The sequence below is a fragment of the Rhamphochromis longiceps genome, linkage group LG17 (genome assembly GCF_057381845.1).
Source record: "Rhamphochromis longiceps isolate RC_006_pf linkage group LG17, R_longiceps_female_GT1.1, whole genome shotgun sequence".
Classification (NCBI taxonomy): domain Eukaryota; kingdom Metazoa; phylum Chordata; class Actinopteri; order Cichliformes; family Cichlidae; genus Rhamphochromis; species Rhamphochromis longiceps.
The window spans coordinates 8376511-8398286 of NC_140573.1; positions in this window are offsets into that span (position 1 = coordinate 8376511).

Sequence of the window (21776 nt, forward strand, 5' to 3'; positions counted from 1 at the left end):
TTTGTTTGCGAGAGTCTACCAGCATATCGGAGTGCCTCTCTCCCCCGTGTCTTTTCACAGACAGACAGGGAAGGGAGATTGGCACAAAAAGGGGGAAAAAAGAAGATGAGATTTTGAGCATGCAGTCGCAGAAGGTGGGGCGTCCTGTTTTATTGCACGCTATCTGTGTCATTTTTTTTTTAAACAAAAATTAAAACCTGTTCTTTTCCAGGGAACACAAATGGCCAATTTCACAAAAGATACACATCAGTCACTGAGAGCTGATAATGACTTCTGTGAAGAATAACACAAATGATCTAAATCAGCTTCTCCTCACCTGGAGGAAAAAAGCTAATTTATCTGCTTCCTTTCGTTTTTGTAGCGTCCCTGTAGCCAAGCTTTGTGTCAGCTTAATAGGCAGTGAGTGCTCTGAAATGTCAATCACTCTCCAAAGATCTTGTTAGGACTGTGGAAAAACAGATTAGCTTTAATTATACTCTGTGCTCTTTTCATATGATATTGCACCTCCAAAAAAATCCATCCAGAAGCAGAAGACTGAACGGGTTTCACTGCATTTAAAATACACTTCTGCAATGGAGGTCACTTCATGGGCTGAAAACTGATGCTGGTGAACACATCATATTGCTGGACAAATACATGTTAAAACTTAAGCCTCCCTCAATATTATTTATAAATAAGATTCAAGTGCTGCTGCATTCTCTGGACCCAAATTAGTTTAATGCAATCCAATCCAACTTTAATTATAGGGAAGTTTAACAAAGTAGATCAGTTAAAAGAAGGCAATAAAATACAAAAACACATATTAAGATGCATCGATAAATAAAAATAAAACAGAAAATTAAAAGTCTGATGAGAAAGATTGAGATGTCAGAGGCAAAGAAACTGCTCTGTGGTATGATAAATCTGAATTTGAATTACGATTGGGCACATCCAGGAAAAATGAAGAAAGAATGTGTGTGTTGGGGAGGTGGGAGGTGGTATTTGGTATTAGGCCAGTTTGCTGACAAAGTCATTCCAACAGGTTAAAACACGTTTTTGAGTCTTCTCAACCCCTCTCCTTAATTCCTGCCCTCCTCCTTTGGTCGGCCACCTCTTGCACTCTTGCGGTTCAGCCTTGCGTTGTGTCTCCTTTCCATTTCAGCCAGATCAATTTCACTCAGTTCAAGGTAGAAAAGATTTGCTGTGGCATTTCCTGTAAGTCTGATATGTATATTTTCATCTTACAGACTGCATCATTATCAGCAGTAGGAACAGTAAACGTTGCAGACACTATAATGCATCAGCCAGCAAGAGCTGATGTAGACGTGACAAAGAGCAACCTCTAGTTTTACATGGATTAAAAAACAATCAAGTTCACCTCCGATCAAGGGATTGTTATTATTATTATTTTTTTAATAACTACACTCCAGCCTCACTTTCAGATCTGACTGACACAGCCTGAACTCTCTGCTTGTTTGGTATGACCGGTTAGCTCCCCCCTTGGACAGCTCATCAGCAACATTTAGTATCAGGGCTCTGTGGAAAGCCTTTGATCGTCCTGCCAGCTCCCCTCATTACAGAACGAGTGTGGGCTAAGAGCATATGTCTTGGCCCAGCAAGGTCATTACCCCTGGCACTTCTAAAAGAGACACAATCTGAATTTAATGGTGTCGTAATAAGATGTGAGGGCAGGGAAAAGTACTCTCCAGGTTGGTGAACATCCTCCGGTCTGAAAAGAAATAAACAGAATTCCTACTCACAGGGTCTTTAGTAGTGATCTTTTTGGCCTGTAAAAAATAAATTCATTTGACTAGGTGTGAAAACTCGGGTATAAAATTGAGTATATTTGGATAATAAATACTGAATTTCAAACATATTTCACTGAAACAAAACGGTTTGACTGCTAGCTGAATGTTTACCCATCCAAAAGCAAATAAGGTGACAGAATTCCACATCTTGCCAAGAGCCTGAATACTACTACTATTACAACATATAATAGGAGCTTAGAGCTAAGATTGGTGTTTTGGGTATATTTAATTTTTTATCACTCAAGTTTTATTTTTTTTATTACTTCTGAGTTTTCTACAAACATAAACCTTGTTCATTAAAAACAAAAAATGTATTAAAAAGTAGTATTATACATATTATAATCCTTCATGTCGGGCACACAACACACAGCTCTGGGCAGAGAAGAAAGTGCCCTTTTTCTCAGTACAAAAACTCAAATTTCCTGTATGTTTTATGTGTTTGTATATCTCTAAGACACTATATTTAGTGTTCTGATTAATGTTATCATTACATTCCAATCTGCATTCCCTCCATTTATTTTTAACAAGTAGAATGCAACATTGAGTATCATGGTTCAGGGCAGTGCGTTTGATCTGTCTGCCAACTTGCACTTTGGATTTGTTCCTCTCCTACCCTGCCCTGCAACAGCCCTGCATGCTCTCTGGTGTTTGGTAGCCAAGCCTGACTCAGAGATACTGGTGTAGGGTTTCGTCGCTTACTTGTGTGTATCTGTGTAAGTGTGTGTGTGTGTGCTGCATGTGTGACAGACAGAGGTGCAACAGTCTTGCAATGATTTGTAGATGCCGAACAGTAATGAAAGCATCTTCCGTGCTATACTGCATGAATCAGCTCACAGTGATTTTGATGCTTTACAGTGACCACTAAAAATACAACAGTCTGCTGTTTGACTGTTTCTAAAGCACAACTGAACCCAAATGATAGAAAGGTGTGCCTTCACCTCTTTGACTAAAAAGCTTAGTGTTGCATTTCAATCACAGTGGCCGCTTGAGTAATTTCTTTAGATGTTAGAGAACCATGCCAGGAATCAGTCATAGAGGATTTTCTAAATTTAACCAAGATAACTGAGATCTTTGTGTTTTGTTGTTTGATCTACAGAGTTTAAATTTTTTTAAGTCTGGCTCATAGTAAGAAGATATATGATCTCTGCAAGTGTCAGTTCAAGACATGACATGAAATACCTTATGAGGGATAGATGGTAAAAACAGAAAAACAAGACAAGATCAATAGATCACCAGACAGCCTGCCTAACTCTGTCTGCACACACCGATTCTGTGCACCGCAGTCCTTACTTTTAAATGAAGGACAACTTTACTTCCCCCCAAGAAAAAAGGGGGTAACAAGCCAGGTTTTTACAAGAAACAAAAAAATGCTTATACTGTTAGTATATTCAGGTAATTTTTGGCAATTCATAAGTAAGCTTAGGTAGTGCATGAGCATTTCTAATTATAGCATAACTTCATGTATTTTACAGGAGTGAAGAAATAGTTACGTAAAAACATAAGAAATTCATTAATACTCTGTAGTAGTAATGGGTGATTTAGAGGAAAGGAGACACAATTATACTCTACATAATTTTAAATACTGCATAATTTCTTGGTAATTTTGAGGAAAAACAAACAATATTTCCCCATCTTACATTGTAAGTATGCTGCACTTTTATTATGGAGTGGGCTAACCTTGCCTAACTTACAGGAAAGGAGACACTCCTGTACACCCCTTTTAAAAAATATGCTTGAACAGTGACTGTGAAAGAATAAATATAAGTTGGCTCTATCACTGTAAGATCACATAGCAAATTTTCATATTTATTTTTCTTTTAAGTTGTTAAGTGACAGCACATTTATGTTGGTAAAATGAAAGGACAAGGGAGTAATAGAAAATCCATCATGCACATCTATATAATGAATGTTATATAGATGTGTGAGTGAATGTGTTAAGATGAATCCACCGACCTGAAGAATACCTCGTATTTTAGATGTAAGATTGGGAAATGTTTAATTTTTGCAAAACTCTCATGAAATTGCACACTGCTTCCTTTGTATCCTGTGGATTTATTTCCAATATTTGTCGCATCTGCGGCAGATTTACTGCTGACTCTGATCAGGAAAGTGAGACGTCGAAAGAGAGGTAAGCGAGCCGGCGTACTCGTGCGTTTGAGGAAACGCGGACTGAGAACGGCCCTTCCTGGGATCTTCCTTTCTAATGTACGCTCACTCTGGAATAAGATAGACGAACTGGCCCTGATGAGAAGCATGAACAGAGACTTTGCCTCCTCCTGTGTCTTATGTTTTACGGAGTCGTGGCTCAGTGAGGACATCCCGGACTGCGCGCTCAAGCTGGAGGGCTTTCATCTGCTGCGCGCGGACCGGCAGGCCGCTCTCTCCGGTAAAACCAAAGGTGGAGGTGTCTGCTTCTACATCAATAGTGGCTGGTGCACAGATGTAACAGTGATTGCTCAGCACTGCTCTCCCTCTCTGGAATATCTTTTTATTCACTGCAAACCGTTTTATTCTCCGCGGGAGTTTGCTTCATTCATCCTGGCCGCTGTCTACATCCCGCCAGACGCGGATGCGCGAGCAGCTCAGTGCGCACTCGCAGAGCAGATTCTCCACACGGAGCGGACATACCCGGACTCTCTCATCATTGCTCTTGGGGACTTTAACAAAGCCAATCTGAGCCATGAGCTTCCGAAATACAAGCAGTATATTAAATGCCCGACCAGAGAGGAGAGGACATTGGACCACTGCTACAGCACGATCAGCGGGGCCTATCGCGTGGTGCCGCGCGCTTCACTCGGACTTTCTGATCACGTCATGATCCACCTAATCCCCGCGTACAGACAGAGGCTGAAGCTCTCCAAACCTGTCGTGAGGACCAAAAAACTGTGGAGCAACGAGGCTGTGGAGGAGCTTCGCACGTGTTTGGAGACCACAGACTGGGACACATTGAAGGCTGCTTCTAACAGCTTGGACGAGTTTACGGACACTGTCACCTCCTATATCCACTTCTGTGAGGACAGCATTGTGCCATCACGCACCAGGGTGAGTTATAACAATGACAAACCCTGGTTTACCCCTAAACTCAAAAAGCTGTGGCTGGAAAAGAGTAAGGCGTTCAGAAGCGGAGACAGGGACTGCTACAGAGAGGCCAAGTACAAGTTCACTAAGGAAGTGGACATTGCCAAACATCAGCACTCTGAGAAGATGCAGCAGCAGATCTCAGAGAATGACTCGGCCTCTGTGTGGAAAGGTTTTAGGAATATTACAAACTACAAGCCTAAAACCCCCCACTCCACTGACGACTTGCTCTTGGCCAACACCCTCAACGACTTCTACTGTCGTTTTGACGAGCCATCAGGCAGCCTTCACACCTCCAACGACCCCAACAATAGAGGCACTTTGGACACTCATTCCCCCACCTCTCCCCCCTCCATAGAGCCATCACCACCTTCAAACTGTTCACCTACAACACCCCCCTCCTCACCCCACACAAAAGAGGATTTCACACCACCTCCTCCGACCACAACTCTTCATATTCATGAAGCAGATGTGAGGAAGCAGTTTAAGAATCTGAATGCTCGGAAAGCTCCCGGCCCAGACGGTGTGTCTCCTGCCACCCTCAGACACTGTGCAAACGAGCTGGCCCCAGTGTTTTCTGGCATCTTCAACTCCTCACTGCAGGCATGCCATGTGCCTGCCTGCTTCAAGTCCTCTACCATAATCCCTGTCCCCAAGAAACCTAGGATCACTGGACTAAATGACTACAGACCCGTGGCTCTGACATCTGTGGTCATGAAGTCATTTGAGCGCCTAGTTCTCTCCCATCTCAAGACCCTCACGGCCCCCCTCCTGGACCCCCTGCAGTTTGCATATAGAGCCAACAGGTCTGTAGACGACGCCATCAACATGGCCCTACACTTCATCCTGCAGCATCTGGACTCCCCAGGAACCTACGCCAGGATCCTGTTTGTGGACTTCAGCTCTGCCTTCAACACCATCCTTCCAGACCATCTCCGAGGCAAGCTTTCCCAGATGAATGTGCCTGATCCCATCTGCCGGTGGATCACTGACTTCCTGACGGACAGGAAGCAGCACGTGAGGCTGGGGAAGAATGTCTCGGACTCCCGGACCATCAGCACCGGCTCCCCTCAGGGCTGTGTTCTTTCTCCTCTGCTCTTCTCCCTGTACACCAACTGCTGCACCTCCACCCACCAGTCTGTCAAGCTAATCAAGTTTGCAGATGACACCACCGTTATTGGACTCATCTCGGACGGGGACGAGTCTGCCTACAGGAGGGAGGTTGAACGTCTGGTGTCCTGGTGCAGCCACAACAACCTGGTGCTGAATGCCCAGAAGACAGTGGAGATTATTGTGGACTTCAGGAAGCACATAGCCCCACTCCCCCCCATCATCCTGACTGACACCCCCATCACCTCTGTGGACTCATTCCGCTTCCTGGGTACCACCATCACCCAGGACCTGAAGTGGGAGCCCACCATCACCTCCGTCATCAAGAAAGCCCAGCAGAGGATGTACTTCCTGAGGCAGCTGAAGAAATTCAACCTGCCAACACGGACGATGATGCAGTTCTACACTGCAATCATCGAGTCCATCCTCACCTCCTCCATCACCGTGTGGTACGCTGGAGCCACTATCAGGGACAAACAGAGACTGCAGCGTGTTGTGCGCTCTGCTGAGAAGGTGATTGGCTGCAGACTCCCATCTCTGCAGGACCTGTACACCTCCAGGACACTGCGGCGTGCAGCCCGGATCTCAGCTGACCCGTCTCACCCTGGACACAGTCTGTTTGACCTGCTCCCCTCAGGCAGGAGGCTCCGGTCCATTCGCACCAGAACCTCTCGCCACAAGAACAGTTTCTTCCCCTCTGCTGTTGGACACATGAACAATAACCACATGACTGTCCCCGCCACTAACACATGACCCTACGCTGTGTCACTGCATCATTTCATGTCTGGCACTGATCACCACCTGCACTCATGTATATATCTTTCTACGTAGCACTCTTAATTCTTATTCTCATGTATATATCTCATGTATATCTCATGCACATATCTTTCTTTCTACATAGCACTTTAATTCTTATTGTCTGCACTGAAGCACCGCAGCAAATTCCTAATGTTGTAAACCTCAACATCTGGCAATAAACCCATTCTGATTCTGATTCTGATTCTGAAAAACCTATTCTAGTGTACCAGTATTTAGGTATTTGTAGGTAAATGCATTTAGATTTCAAATAAACTAGAATTCCATTTAATATATGGGGAATTGCACCCTTGCTTGTGGACCATACAATAAAGTGTTACCAAAAAAACCAAATATCATTGCTTTGTGTGATTGTGATACTCAAGGCTACGTTTGTTCTGCTTCAGCAGATTTATTTGCAAGGATCAGACAATTCAGTCACAGGTGAAAGTGGTCTGTTTTTAACTTTTCATACTACTTTAAGGTAGCAAATTCTCCATAAATTCTGTCATCGGAAGACAGAAACAACAAGGCTTTAATAGCAAACAAGAGTCTGGTCTGCCCTGTGACACAGACATTCCTAATTGAACATAGTTGGGTTCCCGTCTGACCACCGCCACCCTTCATTTAACAGAAGAACAAACATACAGGCTCTCAGCTTAAAAGACAGCTCTGTGTGTAACCGAGTCTGCTGTGGTTGGACTAGAAATTTCACAGCTTTAAAAACATCTTTGAAACAGGCAGTGTAGAGTTCTCTCCCCACTTACCCCCATCCTGTAGTATTTGGGATTTTCCATCCAGTGATGTGTGTGTGTGTACAGTATTTGTGTGTTCGCATATGTGTGTGTGTGTGCATAGCGGCCCTGTCGCTATTCCAGCGGCCTTGGGGACGACCGAGGGTGCCCATGGCTGCAGCTGTGTGGCGATCCAGTTACCATCACATGGTGCAGCTTGGCTCCTGAAGAACTACCTCTGCAATATTAGAAACCGAAGGAGACCACAAGACCGCACTTTCTCTCAACTCTCATTCTCTCTCTCGCTAGCTGTCTCAGCCTCCAAAGAGCGTTAAAACACTGAAGGAAAAACTGAAACAACAGCCTGCAACAAGCTTGCAATCATGTGTAAGCATAGCATCAAAATTATAGTGAAAATTATGCAACTTTAATCATTTGTCCAGAACTTCCTGCTGTTTAATGAATCATTTATTGAGCCACAATATTGCAGCATGCCCAGGATGGGTTTTATATTAGAATTAGAATTAGAATTAGAATTCAACTTTATTGTCATTGCACATGCACAGGTACAGGGCAACGAAATGCAGTTTGCATCCATCCAGAAGTGCTTAGTGATATAGATATATTACAATATATATTAGCAATAATATAGATATGTAAGTATATTACAGAAATGGGTCTATTATGGTATGTTATAATGTACACGGTATGAAGTATGTTGTGAATATTCTATAACTATAAGTATGTACAGGCTGTAGTGAGTACAAGCTATGTACAGGATATGGACAGGATATAAATATGAAAAACTATACAGAATATGAAATAAATAACTTTACAGGAATCTGAGATATACAGCTATACAGAAATGGGAACTATGCAAGTTGTAAACAGTTGTAGGATTAAAAATTATCGTATGTACAGAATGATTATTTACACAGAGCTATACAGTAGTGCAGTTAAGGTAAGTGAGGGTGTGGATAATTTCTACAGAGGCTATATAAAGTGCTAGTGGTTGTGAGTGGTGGTTCACTCCATGTTATTATTGTGTGTTTGAGGGTACAGTTGTCCATTGTGTGTGTGTGTGTGTATGTTCAGTCCATGAGTTAACGTGGGTCAGATGTCAGGAGGCAGAGTTCAGGAGTCTGACAGCTGTGGGGAAGAAGCTGTTCCGGTACCTGGTGGTCTTAGTCCGGAGGCTCCTGTAGCGCCTCCCAGAGGGCAGGAGGGTGAAGAGTCCATGTGATGGGTGACTGGGGTCTCTGATGATTTTCCCAGCCCTTTTCAGACACCGCTTCCTGTAGATGTCTTTTATGGCAGGAAGTGGTGCTCCGGCGATGCGCTGGGCAGTTTTCACGACCCTCTGCAACGCCTTCCGGTCCGAGGCAGAGCAGTTCCCGTACCAGACTGTTATACAGTTGGTCAGGATGCTCTCGATGGTGCAACGATAGAAGTTCACCAGGATGTCTGAGGACAGGTGGTTCTTCCTCAGAGTCCTCAAGAAGAAGAGGCGCTGGTGAGCCTTCTTGACCAGCTTGGAGCAGTTGGTCGTCCAGGTGAGATCCTCGGAGATGTGGACTCCCAGGAACTTGAAGCTGCTCACACGCTCCACAGCCGTCCCCTTAATGTGGATGGGTGGATGTGGGTCAGCATTCCTCCTGTAGTCCACGATGAGCTCCTTGGTCTTCTCGGTGTTAAGCAGCAGGTTGTTTGTGTCGCACCACTCAGCCAGACGATCCACCTCCTCCCTGTAGGCGGCCTCATCGTTGTCACTGATGAGGCCAATCACCGTGGTGTCATCTGCAAACTTAATGATGGTGTGATATGAGCTAAGTTGGATGCTACTGAACGATGTTGCTTAATCCTTTTTACCCCTTTCCTCCTCATTAATATGCCTTTTCCCTGCTTATCATTGCTCATCCCTTTCCTGCCCTAGGTACAGAGAATGAGGTACTTTTTGGAGAAGTGAACCCAAACAGAGCGAAGGGGGGAAAGGGGAAGAGTGCCGTAATCTTTTTCATCAGATATGAATGTTTAGCATATAAATACATTGTAATGCAGGTTTCCCAAAACCTTCTAGCAGCTCCACTCAGCTTTAGCTTAACCTTTGCAGGTCTGTACCTCAGCCTCAGCGCATGCCAGGCAAGTTCAGGAACTTTATAGACCAAGGGTGGCAGCAATAACATCAATGCAAAAACAGCTCAAACTGCCCCACCTTCATTAAAGCTGTGTTTATCCAGCTTGCTTCGGGTTTTATTCTATAGAAAATTCTGCAAACCCAAACTTAAACAATTCCATTGACCACATTCTGACTCCCGGTAATCCAATCCACCCTGATGTTATTCATGTCCTGATCTATACCCCCTCCTTATGCTAACATATTGGCACCCTTTAACAAGTGATTGATTATCCCTGAGGCCTATAAGGGAAGGACAGTGGGGTTTAATGACATATAAACCTGTGTTTTGATGTGAGGTTCACGGACCTTTAAGAATAACAGCTGGCACAGGCAGAGCGCTGGGAGGGAGTGGCAACTGTTCAAGGAAAAGTGTCAAGTTAAGATGGCGTGATAGCAGGAACCCTGCGGCTCGCTATAACCCACGACAACCTGCCAAGACCAGCAACATGTTTTAAAGCATTTTACTTTCCCTTTTAGTCAAAACAGATTATGCTCAGAGATGGACGCCTCGACCATGCAAGTGTCTGAGGTATTAAAAACACAGAGAGGAAAGAGGATGACATGCAATTGACTTTAATAGCGTTTACAGTGTAAATAGGGTCAGTAAAAAGATGTTATTAAACATCTCGAGTGTCAGCGGCACACGTGTTAAAACCATTTACGGGGAACAAAGCGTCTATTTCAAGTTTCAAGTATTTTGACTGGTGGTGGAGTAGATGCCACTGTGTCTGTCTCCCTGTTCAGTTCCCTCGCAACTGGTTCGAAAATGTTTTTTTGTTTTGAAATGAAACATTTCCCTGAATCCAGATGGTGCATCCTCCTTAGAAATACAACCATGACAGATCCCAGAACTATTGCCCTCGCTCCCTCCCGGCCAGTCATGGTACATTTATAAAAAATTCTCCGGTTCCCTGATATTGTCAGGCATGCACACAAGCATCCAGCACAATTTTTCTCCCACACTGAGATCTGATGTGGTTTCAAAGAGTTCTTTTAATTTTTTGAGCAGTGTATGACACGGTAATGAGGGCTGATGGAGGATTGATTAAGCTCAGCTGATGTCTATTGCAATCTAATTTGCATCTCTCTCGGGTCCAGTGGACTGCTGACTTTGAACGAACATGATGTTATGAATCATTGATCCAAGTTTAATGATACTCTCTGAAATGGACATCAGGGTATTTAGAACTTCCAAGAAGCAAACAGGTGGAATACATTCAGAATTCAGGAACGAAACTCTCCCATAAATCTAGGCTTCAAAGCTTAAATATGAAATATTTAAACAAGAAAAATGGGATGCTTCACGCTGAAAAAAACAACAACCTGAGAACAAACATGATGTATAACTAGTAATAAACCTTTCTGCAGTTACAGCTCATTCCAAATGCAGCAGTTTATGTGCTGGGAATGCAAAGAGGTCAGAGAAACTTTTCATTTCAAAACTTATTTAACACACACATTTTCAGCCACTCATCACATACATCATAAAGAGTACTCTTAAGCACATGAGTTAAAGTCAACTAGACTTCATGAAGCCTCTTATGAGGCTTCTTCAGGTCTAAAACACTGATTGGGAGACACAGGCATCACCTTGGAGGTAGTGCTTAGAGGTCACCTGAGCCAAGGTGTAAATCAAAGTGTGGATCTTTAGATTGAAGGTGTGAATCCTTTGTGAGAGACTGCTTCACTGTGCCATTGTGTGATTTGGTAAGGTCACATGGGTTAAGATCTGAGTAGCTGCTTAGGCAAAGATCCCAAAAGTCCATCATAGGTGGCTAACAGCTGGTGTCACAGGCCACCACCTCTGTTTATTAATGGTCATTCACAGTCTTGTTGGTCCAATGTGTAATCTTCAGAGTCCTCATCTCATAGTAGATGTACAGATGAGTTTTGTCCTGATGATTGTAAGACTACCAACCTACAGAAATAACTAGCAGTACACAGCCTGTGAAAACAGTTGTAGAATATCTCCTGAGGAGACTTCCAAATTTTCAAAAACAGCCATAATGGTGTCTAAGCAGTGGTCACCACAGTTCATTGCTTGGCTTCTTCATATTTTTTTTAAAAGTTTGTTTTATAAACTGGAGGACTAGCACTGATTTTGCACTATTCAGACTTTAAATCTGGTATTTTTGTTGTGACCACAGAAAAGATGAAATAAAGTGGAATAAAAAATGGTTCAAGTAAAGGCCAAATGTATTCATACCTCTTCAGATTAGTAATGATTAAACCACAACACCTTGCCTGATTTAGGTTCATAACTGACCCCCAAGTTGGAGCTACACGTATTTCATGACCTGCACACAGCTAGTAAAAGAAATCTTGGGGGAAAAAAAATCCTGTCTGACAGGTTTCTGTCTTTCCAACAAAATCTTAAATCACAGCAGCAAACCAGCACTGCTGTGAAACAAAATGAGTGGGATTCACCATGATGTGTGTGGTTTGTTGCTGGAGCTCTGCCTCTCCAAAACCTCGACGCCTGAGGAAAATGCAGCCATCTCTCAATCCACTTGAGTGGAATTGCCTCCTGTTTCAGAGTAACAAGACTTCTCAAGGTGGTGGTGTGTTAGGGGTGAGGGAGAGCAGCATCTGTGGAGGAGAAATTTTAGATTTCCACAACTACAGCGCAGATAAAGTGTTGTTGAGCATGCTTGCATGGATATGGGAGCATGACTGCTGTCATGCTGTCTTGTTATTGAGTCTCTCTGAAGTTACTCGCTCTCTTTCTCCTTCTAACACTCACTCATTCTCACACACAAAACTCTTGTAAGGCAATAATAGGAATGAAACAGCACTCTTTTTCTCTCTTTTTTAACAGCCAGCTCTGCGTCAATATTGCTCTTTCCCCAGCAGTGATCACACACAACCCTATGTCTCAATTTCCTTCTACACACAGCCAGCTCCCAAATCCAACACTCACACACTGTCTTTTTAAAAAAAAAAATATTCCCATTAAGTTGAGCGCCTAAATATCCTAGGTGTAGCACACACACTCGACTGCTACCTTCTCCAGCCAGGCTACACTCTGGCCACTGATGGATTTTTTCCCCAAAACATTTACTCTGTAACACAAGCTAGTCTGTCTTGTGTTTTCACTTCAAACAAAGCTATTAATCACCTTAATCGCCCTCAATTAACCCCTTATGCCAGATGCTCGCTCTGCACGTCACACAAGTGACTGCTCATTCAGTCACCTCTGCCAAACAGGTGATGAATCACCACCACAAGGCAATCTCCACCACTGGCTAATTCATATGATATCACTGCTTCAGATGACAAAACATTAGCTAGAGGGAAATGGTGGAAACAGCCACGGGGGGCCCAATAGAGATTAGTGATGCAGAAGGGTAAAAGCATACGCCCAAAGCTGTGTGTATCTATATGCTGCATGCAGGAGGAGAGGGAATCCCTGAAGCACAGAAACACAAAAGAGCATAGTGCCGAAAAAGAGAGAAGAACAGTTTATTTTCCAAATTCTTAAAGGCAATTTAGTTCCAATCTTTACTTTCCCACAAAGACTGTTTTTCTCCCAACACTGCAGCAGGAAAACAATAAAAAGGGAACAAAACACAAGAACAATGTAAGAGTGAACAAGACAGCAGTCCGTGAGATTAGTGATGTATTTTCAGCTTTTTGGGATGCACACAAATCTATTTGGTGTTCAACTACAACCAAAACTACATTAACAATTACAATCAAACAACTGAGAATAGCTGGAAGCAACAAACTGTCGATGTAATAACTCTAACAGCTGCTGCCAAAACAACCACGTAGATAATTTGTTCCTGCAGTGTGTGAAACGATCCAAGCTTATTCGCAACAATTTGGTGTGACAGTATAGCTCATTATTTTTAGAATATATTTGTCATGTGACACAGCTATTGTAGAAGGCACAAAGACAGTGAAACATCACGGCCTAGGTTTGACTGAGTGCTTTTTAAGGTTAGAAGACCTAAACTTAAAAACTTACGAACTGACTTTGGTTTGAACCAGAAGAAGAGATGCTGGTTTCTCCTGTTAAAGTCTGACATTTTCCTGACCCATCCATCCTCCCTGACCTCACTTCCTCCATCGTAATTACTATGGTAACTAGAGGGCTTTGTCACTGAGACAAAGATTAGCTTAAATGACTGACACGCTAATGTTTCAGAAAGATCACAGAATGACAGGCTTCAACCCAGCCATGAGGTAGGAAGGCTGCAATTACAACTTTGCAACTGAAGCAGAATATCTTTATTGTCATTGCCATGTGTTTATTATGCAGTGCATTCACATTTAGTTTGAGGCCCTACAGATGTGCTCTGTAACATCTTACAGATTGCAGTAGCTCAAAGAAGCGATGGCATGGGTGTGTGGGGTCCTCACAGATGCCGGTGGTGTTGTAGATTTCCCCCAGTGCTGACTCTCAGTGATCTTCTGAGCACTGGAGTCTACATGCTGGAGAGCCTCCTGGCCAGCTGCAGTGCAGCTGAGTTAGTAAAATAAAGTGTAATATGTTCAGATGCTCTCTATAGAGCAAAAGTAAAAAGTAGCCAGCGTCTTTCTTGGAGTCCATGGAAAGAACAGCTGCTGCTGTGCCTTCTTTACCTGTGTAGTGGTTTTTTTGAGCTATGTGAAGTCCTCTAACACATGAACTCCCAGGTCCCTGATACTGGACACCTTCTCAACACCACTCCATGGATGAGGACTGGAGTGTGATCTGCAACATTCAGAGACAAAGTATTCACTAAGCACCAGTCCACCTGATTGTTTACTTCTCCTTTGTAAGCCAGTTTGTTGTTGTCAGTGATGAGATCAGTAGCCTCTTTATGGCGTTAGTGTTGTACATGGGGACACAGTCATAGATCTTGAAGAGGGAGAATGGGATTAAGCAGTGTACCAGTGCTAAGATGTTTAGGGGCCCAGTGTCAAACCTTGAGCTCACTCTGACAAAAATGGGCTCAGCTGAACAGTGTTTCTGTCACACTGTTGGACGATTAATCAATTAAATTTCACATTAAACCTTTAGGAAGGCATGGTGGGATGTCAGCACTGTCACCTCACAGGAAGAAGATCCTTTTCTCTGTGGAGTTTGTTCTCCCTGTGTCTGTCTGGGCACTCTGGTTTCCTCTGTACTGAATAGTTCCACTCAAATATTAAATTTCTGTTTTGCTTTAACATAAAATGAATAAAAATATACTGCAGCACATCAACTTAAGGCTCAGCTTGACCCATAAAGGCAACAGGATAACCAGCTTTTTTTTTAGAGATTAGGTATCTTACCCACGGGATCATCTTTTATCCTTGTACCACTGATTGCTCATTGGGTTACTCGCACCAGGGTCTGCTGCCAAATGTTTGATATCCAAGATGGAAGTATGCTCCTTTGAACACAGCTTGTGGTGCTCTTCTGCTATAGCCTTTCATGAGCTGGATCACCACAGATGATGCCAACCATGCTTGTTGACAGCAAGGAAGACAAGTGCAGATTTAATCAGACCCACATGTAGCAGTCTGTGGGTGATATTCACATTGCAGGGTGTTGTCTTTCTTTATGAAACATCAAGGGGAATTAAAAGGGGATGGGTAAGTTGTTGGGTCGTATCAAAGTGCTTGTAGAAAGCTATAAACAGATGGTGGACAACATGAGAGAGTAATTAGAAATTCATTCATATAAACACTTTTAAAGCAGCGTTCAGACATGGCAGCTAAGCTTAACATGCCTTCGGGAACTCAGTCAAGCAGTTTAGTGCCTTCTTCAATAGGCGTGAACAGTGTTTAATATTAAAAGAAACAAAATATCAAGTGAGATCCTAATTAGCTAAACAAGGGACCACAAAAGTTAGTGGATAATCCATCACCTGCTCACCCGGTATAAAATATTCAAAGATTAGAAGGAACACTGAATCCACTCCCACTCATCGCAGCTAGGATTAAAACCATCTGTCATAACAATAGCACAATAAATACTCCCCCAAATCTGAGGATAATAAAAGAGGGGAAAAGTGGGAGAAAAAAAGACAAGACTCATGAGATCTTAAAAAAAGAACATACATTTTATGACACCTTGCCACGTTCCCCCAGGAATGACTTTCATTGTGTAAATTAATCATTTCTAATCCCAAACTTCAGTGCCAGAGCAAAAACACTAATTAACTTGTTATTAAAATCTTGTAAATTTTGCATTTTTAATAATAATAATAATAATAATAATTCCAGGTGTGTGCATCAACAGACTAATTGAATAACTTTTCATTTTCAGATTTATGATATGAATTCTATAGCATTTTATTTCAAATAAGCTTGCGCTATTCCAACTTGCAATTTTCTGGCAAAGTGAGCTTCTGCTTTGAGTCCTGTTTATAATGGATCCACAGTCCATGTCCAGGCGAAATTGATGTAAGTTTAAGGTGGCCTAAATTGGCTTGAAATTGCAGCGAGCGGTTACCACTATTTTCTAACAATCAATCAAACTGATGAGTGTGGCAGAGAAAGCTCGAAAGTCTAACAGAAGAGCTGCAGTCACTCCAGATTAGGAACATATTCACAGACAGTGGCTACACTGTTACAGGCAAAAAGAAAAGAAAGACGGAGAGACAGCAGTGGAAGGATTTAGTCGCGTGTCTCTTCTCACTACGTAACCGGTTATTACAGCAGGGCAGCGAAGGCTCGGAGGCCCCCTGACTATCATTTATCAATCATCATAGGAGGAGGGAAAGACCTTCCTTCCCTCTGTGAGTTTCCACTTGCAGTAGTTATGTTCCTGAGCACTAAATCACTGCCCTATAGCGAGTCACTGACACCCTAGCGAGAGTGAACCACGAGCGAATGAATGGAGGGAACTGGGCTGCTGTTAAGTCACTGAGCCAAATCACTGACAGATAAATGAGAAAACATAGTAGTGACGGTGCTGACAAATGGGGCTACTTTCCTCTCGCAAAATTAGAGTGCATTATAGTTTGTGGATGGATTAGTGGCAAAAATAGGACTGACGTTACCAAGCCCCGTTCAGTTTTCCGAGGGTTCAACCATCAGCAGTGATGCTAAGTAAACGGAGATCATATTGCATGAAAGTGCATGTCAAGTGTTACAACACATGTCGTAACACTTTATATATTTTAGAAGTGTTTTTTCCCCTTGTAATTCAGAACATTTTAACTATGACCCACCAGATAGGGATATGATGTAAAGGTCTTGCTTCTATTCATGGATTACATGTTTATTGTGAACATTTTCAGTTCTATGAATCATCACAACATCTGAAAAAATATCACTGTAAGCTCCCCAAAAACATTATCATCATCATCATCATCATCATCATCAGCTTCTTTTCTTATGTGCCAGACTCGGCGCTTGTGTGTGCAAGTGAAAGCAAATGTGAGGGGAAGATAGAGACAGACAGATAGAAATGAAGAGAGTGGAGACAGCAAGGCTGCTGATTGTCAGACTGCGTGTCAGACCCGACGCCTGCCCCTCTTCCTGTGCTCTTTCCCTGTCATCCGGCAATCTGCCCCATCACAAATCTCAGACGCATCACTGTTCTTACACACACAATCACACATACACAAAATCAGACTCAGAAACTCTGACTCTGGTTTTTGTGTGAGAACAATGTGTGTTCAGTCTTAGAAGTAGTTTTCTGTCCTCACACATGAGCTTTTGTTTGTTGCTGAGATACAATAACCAAAAATGTGTTTAAAAATAACAGCGAGCATATATTCCGAGAGCCGAAGGTTTTGATAAATATGACAGAAAGGACCGTAAAGATACGTTTCCTGAAGGAAAAATTGTTCTTATTTTGGTCTGCTGCAAAGAAGTAAAGGAGACATGGGCAAGATTAGATAATCTTAAATCTCTTAGATCCAAAGAAATGAATGTTGTTTGTTGCCTGGTGATGGCTTTGTTTATTCTAGGTTTATGCTATCCGCCTTCTGTGCTAAATGTATGTCCAGGTTGCTGGACAACAAGATGAGAAACAGAGAAAATATCTGTATATTTTCTCCAAATAAAAGTGATGAAAACAACAAAACACATCAAAATATGACTGAAAATATCTGTATATTTTCTCTGTGATGTGAATTCTTGTTACCAACTTAAAATGAGTCATTGTTCCCTGAGAATCATCAGGTCAGGGGCGAAAAGGAAAGCTTCTGATGCTAATGAAGAAAGACATTTGTCAGACCAAAACCACAGAAACAACCAGCTATTACTCAGCAGTGATGCCTGAAGGTAGGTTTGCTTGACACATGTCTTGTTCTGGGTCCTGCAAAGCCAATGCCATTTGAAAACACAGAATCGCATGCATCGCAAGACAAATTTACCTCTGTAAGTGACACGCAGAGAAGTTAGTCTTGCACAGACACACACTGTCTCTCCAGCTGTGTCAACAGGTGCACATTTATTTAGTTGTGATTCAGTATTTGACATCACGATGGTAGTTACATAGGGACAGTGTTTAAATTTGTGTGTAAATGTGTTTTTTGAGGTTGATAGGTATAATGACTGTAATTAATGATACTGCTCCACTGGCAACACCTCATGATTTGTCACCACTTATACTGCCATTCAAATACACAGCATATAACTAATAACCTCAGCGAACAAGCGCACCAATACTGCGTGTAGAGTCATGTAAAAAAACACGTTTTCACAGGGCTCTGTGCAGTCCTAACTACACCATTACTGCTTCCATAGGAATTAAGAGGGTAAATAACCGCTGCAGCTAGGTGCTGTTAATCAAATGCACGTGATTTACTGATCATTAGCAAGTGTAAGGACCAATATAAAAGCAGAAGTTTTGGCAGTTTGAGATCAGGAGTATTTAGCACATTTTCACAATCTTCATGGGAAGTGAATCAAGAATAAAAGAAAAAAACAACAACAAAAAAGTGCTTTGGTTTTATCAAACCAAAGGACAGATAAAACCAAACAGGGCACATCAGCACAAACACATCATCCTAGCTCCCAAGCACGGTGGTGGAAGGGTGATGATTCGAGCTTGTTTTGCATCCACAGGCTGAAAACAAAAGAATGAAAGTTCAGGAATTGTCTAGACGCCATCTGACTGAAATGCTGTGATGGGAAATTAAAAGAGCTGCAAAGGAACTATTGCAATTGTAACATTGTAGAAAAGAGTTGATCAAAATTCCCCCAAAACGATGAGAGAGTCACACAGAAAATGATTACTTAGAAGTTATTGCTGCTAAAGATGGTTTGATAAGCCACTGAATGTACTTGATTTTGCAGTCCTGTGATAATATTCTTTTCCACATAACTGTATGTGTGAGGAAGAACAATTTCTGCCTATGTGTAAGCTCTGGGAACGAGCTCTCAACATCTGTCACTTTGGAGAGCATCATAGCTGCCAGGAGGGAATGGACGATATTCCATGTGGGACAAATTAGGACACCGAAGAGAGAAAAAATAAAAGACAAATCTGCCGCCCCCGATGGAGTCATTTTTGCTGAAGTGTGCCACTACATCTTACTTACAAAAAGGTTTTATTTTCTATTTGGTGGTGTCCCCAAAGTCCTTGGGGTTTCAATAATAATAATAAACCCTCACACTGCTTTTCCTCAGGGAGAGATTTCTCCTGGACATATTACTGCAGGCTGAAATTAATGTGGCAACATAATAGTCCAACATAATGTAAATAATATAATGTAATGCAATCCACATCACCTGTAGCACACAGTCACAAAAAATGGGTTTTGGCTGTTTGGGCAAATTATTTCATAGTGATTTATGTTCTCGTGTGAGATTGACTTTTACACGCTGAAATTTCACTCCAATGCAAACAGCACCATTGCCCGCGGTTTGGTCAGAAGGATGAAACGCCATTAAAACTTTTAACTATCATATACATTTATGTGAAGCGATTAAGTTGTCTTGTTTGCTGTAACACATAAGAAGATGGAAGCCTGTGCTGTTTGTCAAAGTGCACACTGTAACCCACTGTAATTGAACCCATATGACACTGGGTTTGTGATTTTCGTTGCACAGCCAGGAGGAATATAAGGTATAATTAGAGAGGCGTGAACCTTTGTTTGAAAATGAGCCTGGCTATGTATATCCACGCATGCTATATATTTAGTTGCAAAAATCATAAAAGAGTTCACAGCCCGCGCACTTGCACACACACACACACACACACACACACACACACACACACACACACACACACACACACACACACACACACACACACACACACACACACACACACACAGATCCAGAGGGAATGCAATGAGTGTGTCTTCGCTCTCCAGAGAGATACATGGAGATATATTCTTTCACAAACCCACCCAGCTGTCACATTACTGGCTTCAAGCTGTTACTTGGTAGATAAGAAATTTAAATAAAATGCTTGCGTTACACAGAAAAAAAAATATCCTCAAACGTTAAAGTCAATCTAAGAGCCAAACTATATCTATATTTGAAATCAGCTCACACTATAACAAACACTGAGCGATAAATAGCTGATTACATGCTATACAAGCCTCTGAGCTGTTGTAACAAACCACAGAGATACAGCAGACTTTGAACTACAAGTTTAAAAAACATCTATGCACGAATCTGTTTCATTTTTTCGTTTACTGTGTTGAAATCAGAAAAGGTTAAAACGAAAATCTGTTGTCTTTGAGATGAATCAGACATAAAAAATGGATTTTTAAAAAATCGGGTATAGAAGTCACAAATGTATAGTAGCTGAATATATTTTCAGTCCTCAAAGGAAATATAGTATCCTTTCAAACCTAATTTAAAATAATAAAAAATCAGAATGTCTTAAACATTTTAAGCTTCATATTATTATAATAAATGTCTCGACCCGGTCTGTGTGCACTAGTAAACTTAAAGGACAGGACTTGATGTTGATTGCATAAAAACTGGTTAGCATTTCTTATCCTCGTGCTGGAAGGTTTAGGGTTAGGCCCCAAACAGATCCGCTCATGTAAATTAAACACTGAAAACCACTCTTGCCCAAAAATATGCTCATGACCTCTAAATGCATTCCATCACCCAAAACAGTTATCATCATTCCAAACAGGAGCCTGCAAGGAGTGAAAGGTTTTTGCAAGTAATTCCAGCAAAAGCATCTCCAAAACAGACACACATGCACACTCAGTGTTGGTCGCTGCATCCTTTGCTGTCTTTAGAGGCCAGTCATGGCAGAACACAAGCCCCATCTCTGACGTGCCTGGACAAAGGAGGCCTCTCCAGATGAATCTCTGTGTGAAGAGGGGGTCACTGCTGTTGGCTGTAACATAATCTCTGTTTTTGGATGGTGAAGAGTGACAGAAAGCAAGATGAGCAGTGATCCCAGAAAAGAATGAAAGGAGGGAAATGATGGAGGAGTTATGTTAGTACCTGGGTACCACTTTAGTGCAACTGAAGATTACTTTCATTCAGTTTCAAGAATAAATACCTTAATGCCATTTCAACGTGGTGAATCAGGAGTGACTGAAGTTGGTGAAACCTCGCATCATAAGTACAAACAGCTATGCCCCCCTTTTTTAAATTTATAGAAAATGCACCCATTCATCTTCTTAACTAGTAATTTTACTGAATAGTGAGTCACTCAAACTTGGGCACTTGATAGCAAAATTTGGAAAACACTGATCCGTCTTTTCACTGAGCTGTTGTCTTCTTCCAGAGTTTGTGTCCTCATCCTAAACTTTTACCTTTCTCTCTGTTGCTGTCTGTATTCGAAGCAACGCAACACAAATGCACATAGAGAAGCAATACATCACCGGCAGCTGGTGCTGTGTCAACAAATGCAATCGTTTAAAGATGAAACCCATTACGAGTCATAATGTGGCTGGAATGAGGCCCTGCACATAAACAGCCTCCACTGTTGTTCCATGTCTCAGCATACACTTCACTTTGCCAGCACTTTATTTTGTGACACATTACCGTATCAGAGACGCACACATTAACACCTGCACATACACACACTCACATGCAGACACGGGCCCGTTTTAATGGGAGAGCTGTAAAAAGATGGACTGCCGAGACACTGCCAGGTGAAAAGTGTGATGATGGGTTGTTGGCAGCAGCTCTTGGCTGAGTACCAGCCATCCATGTAAAGCCATGTAAGCCCTCCAGGTGTGTGTATGC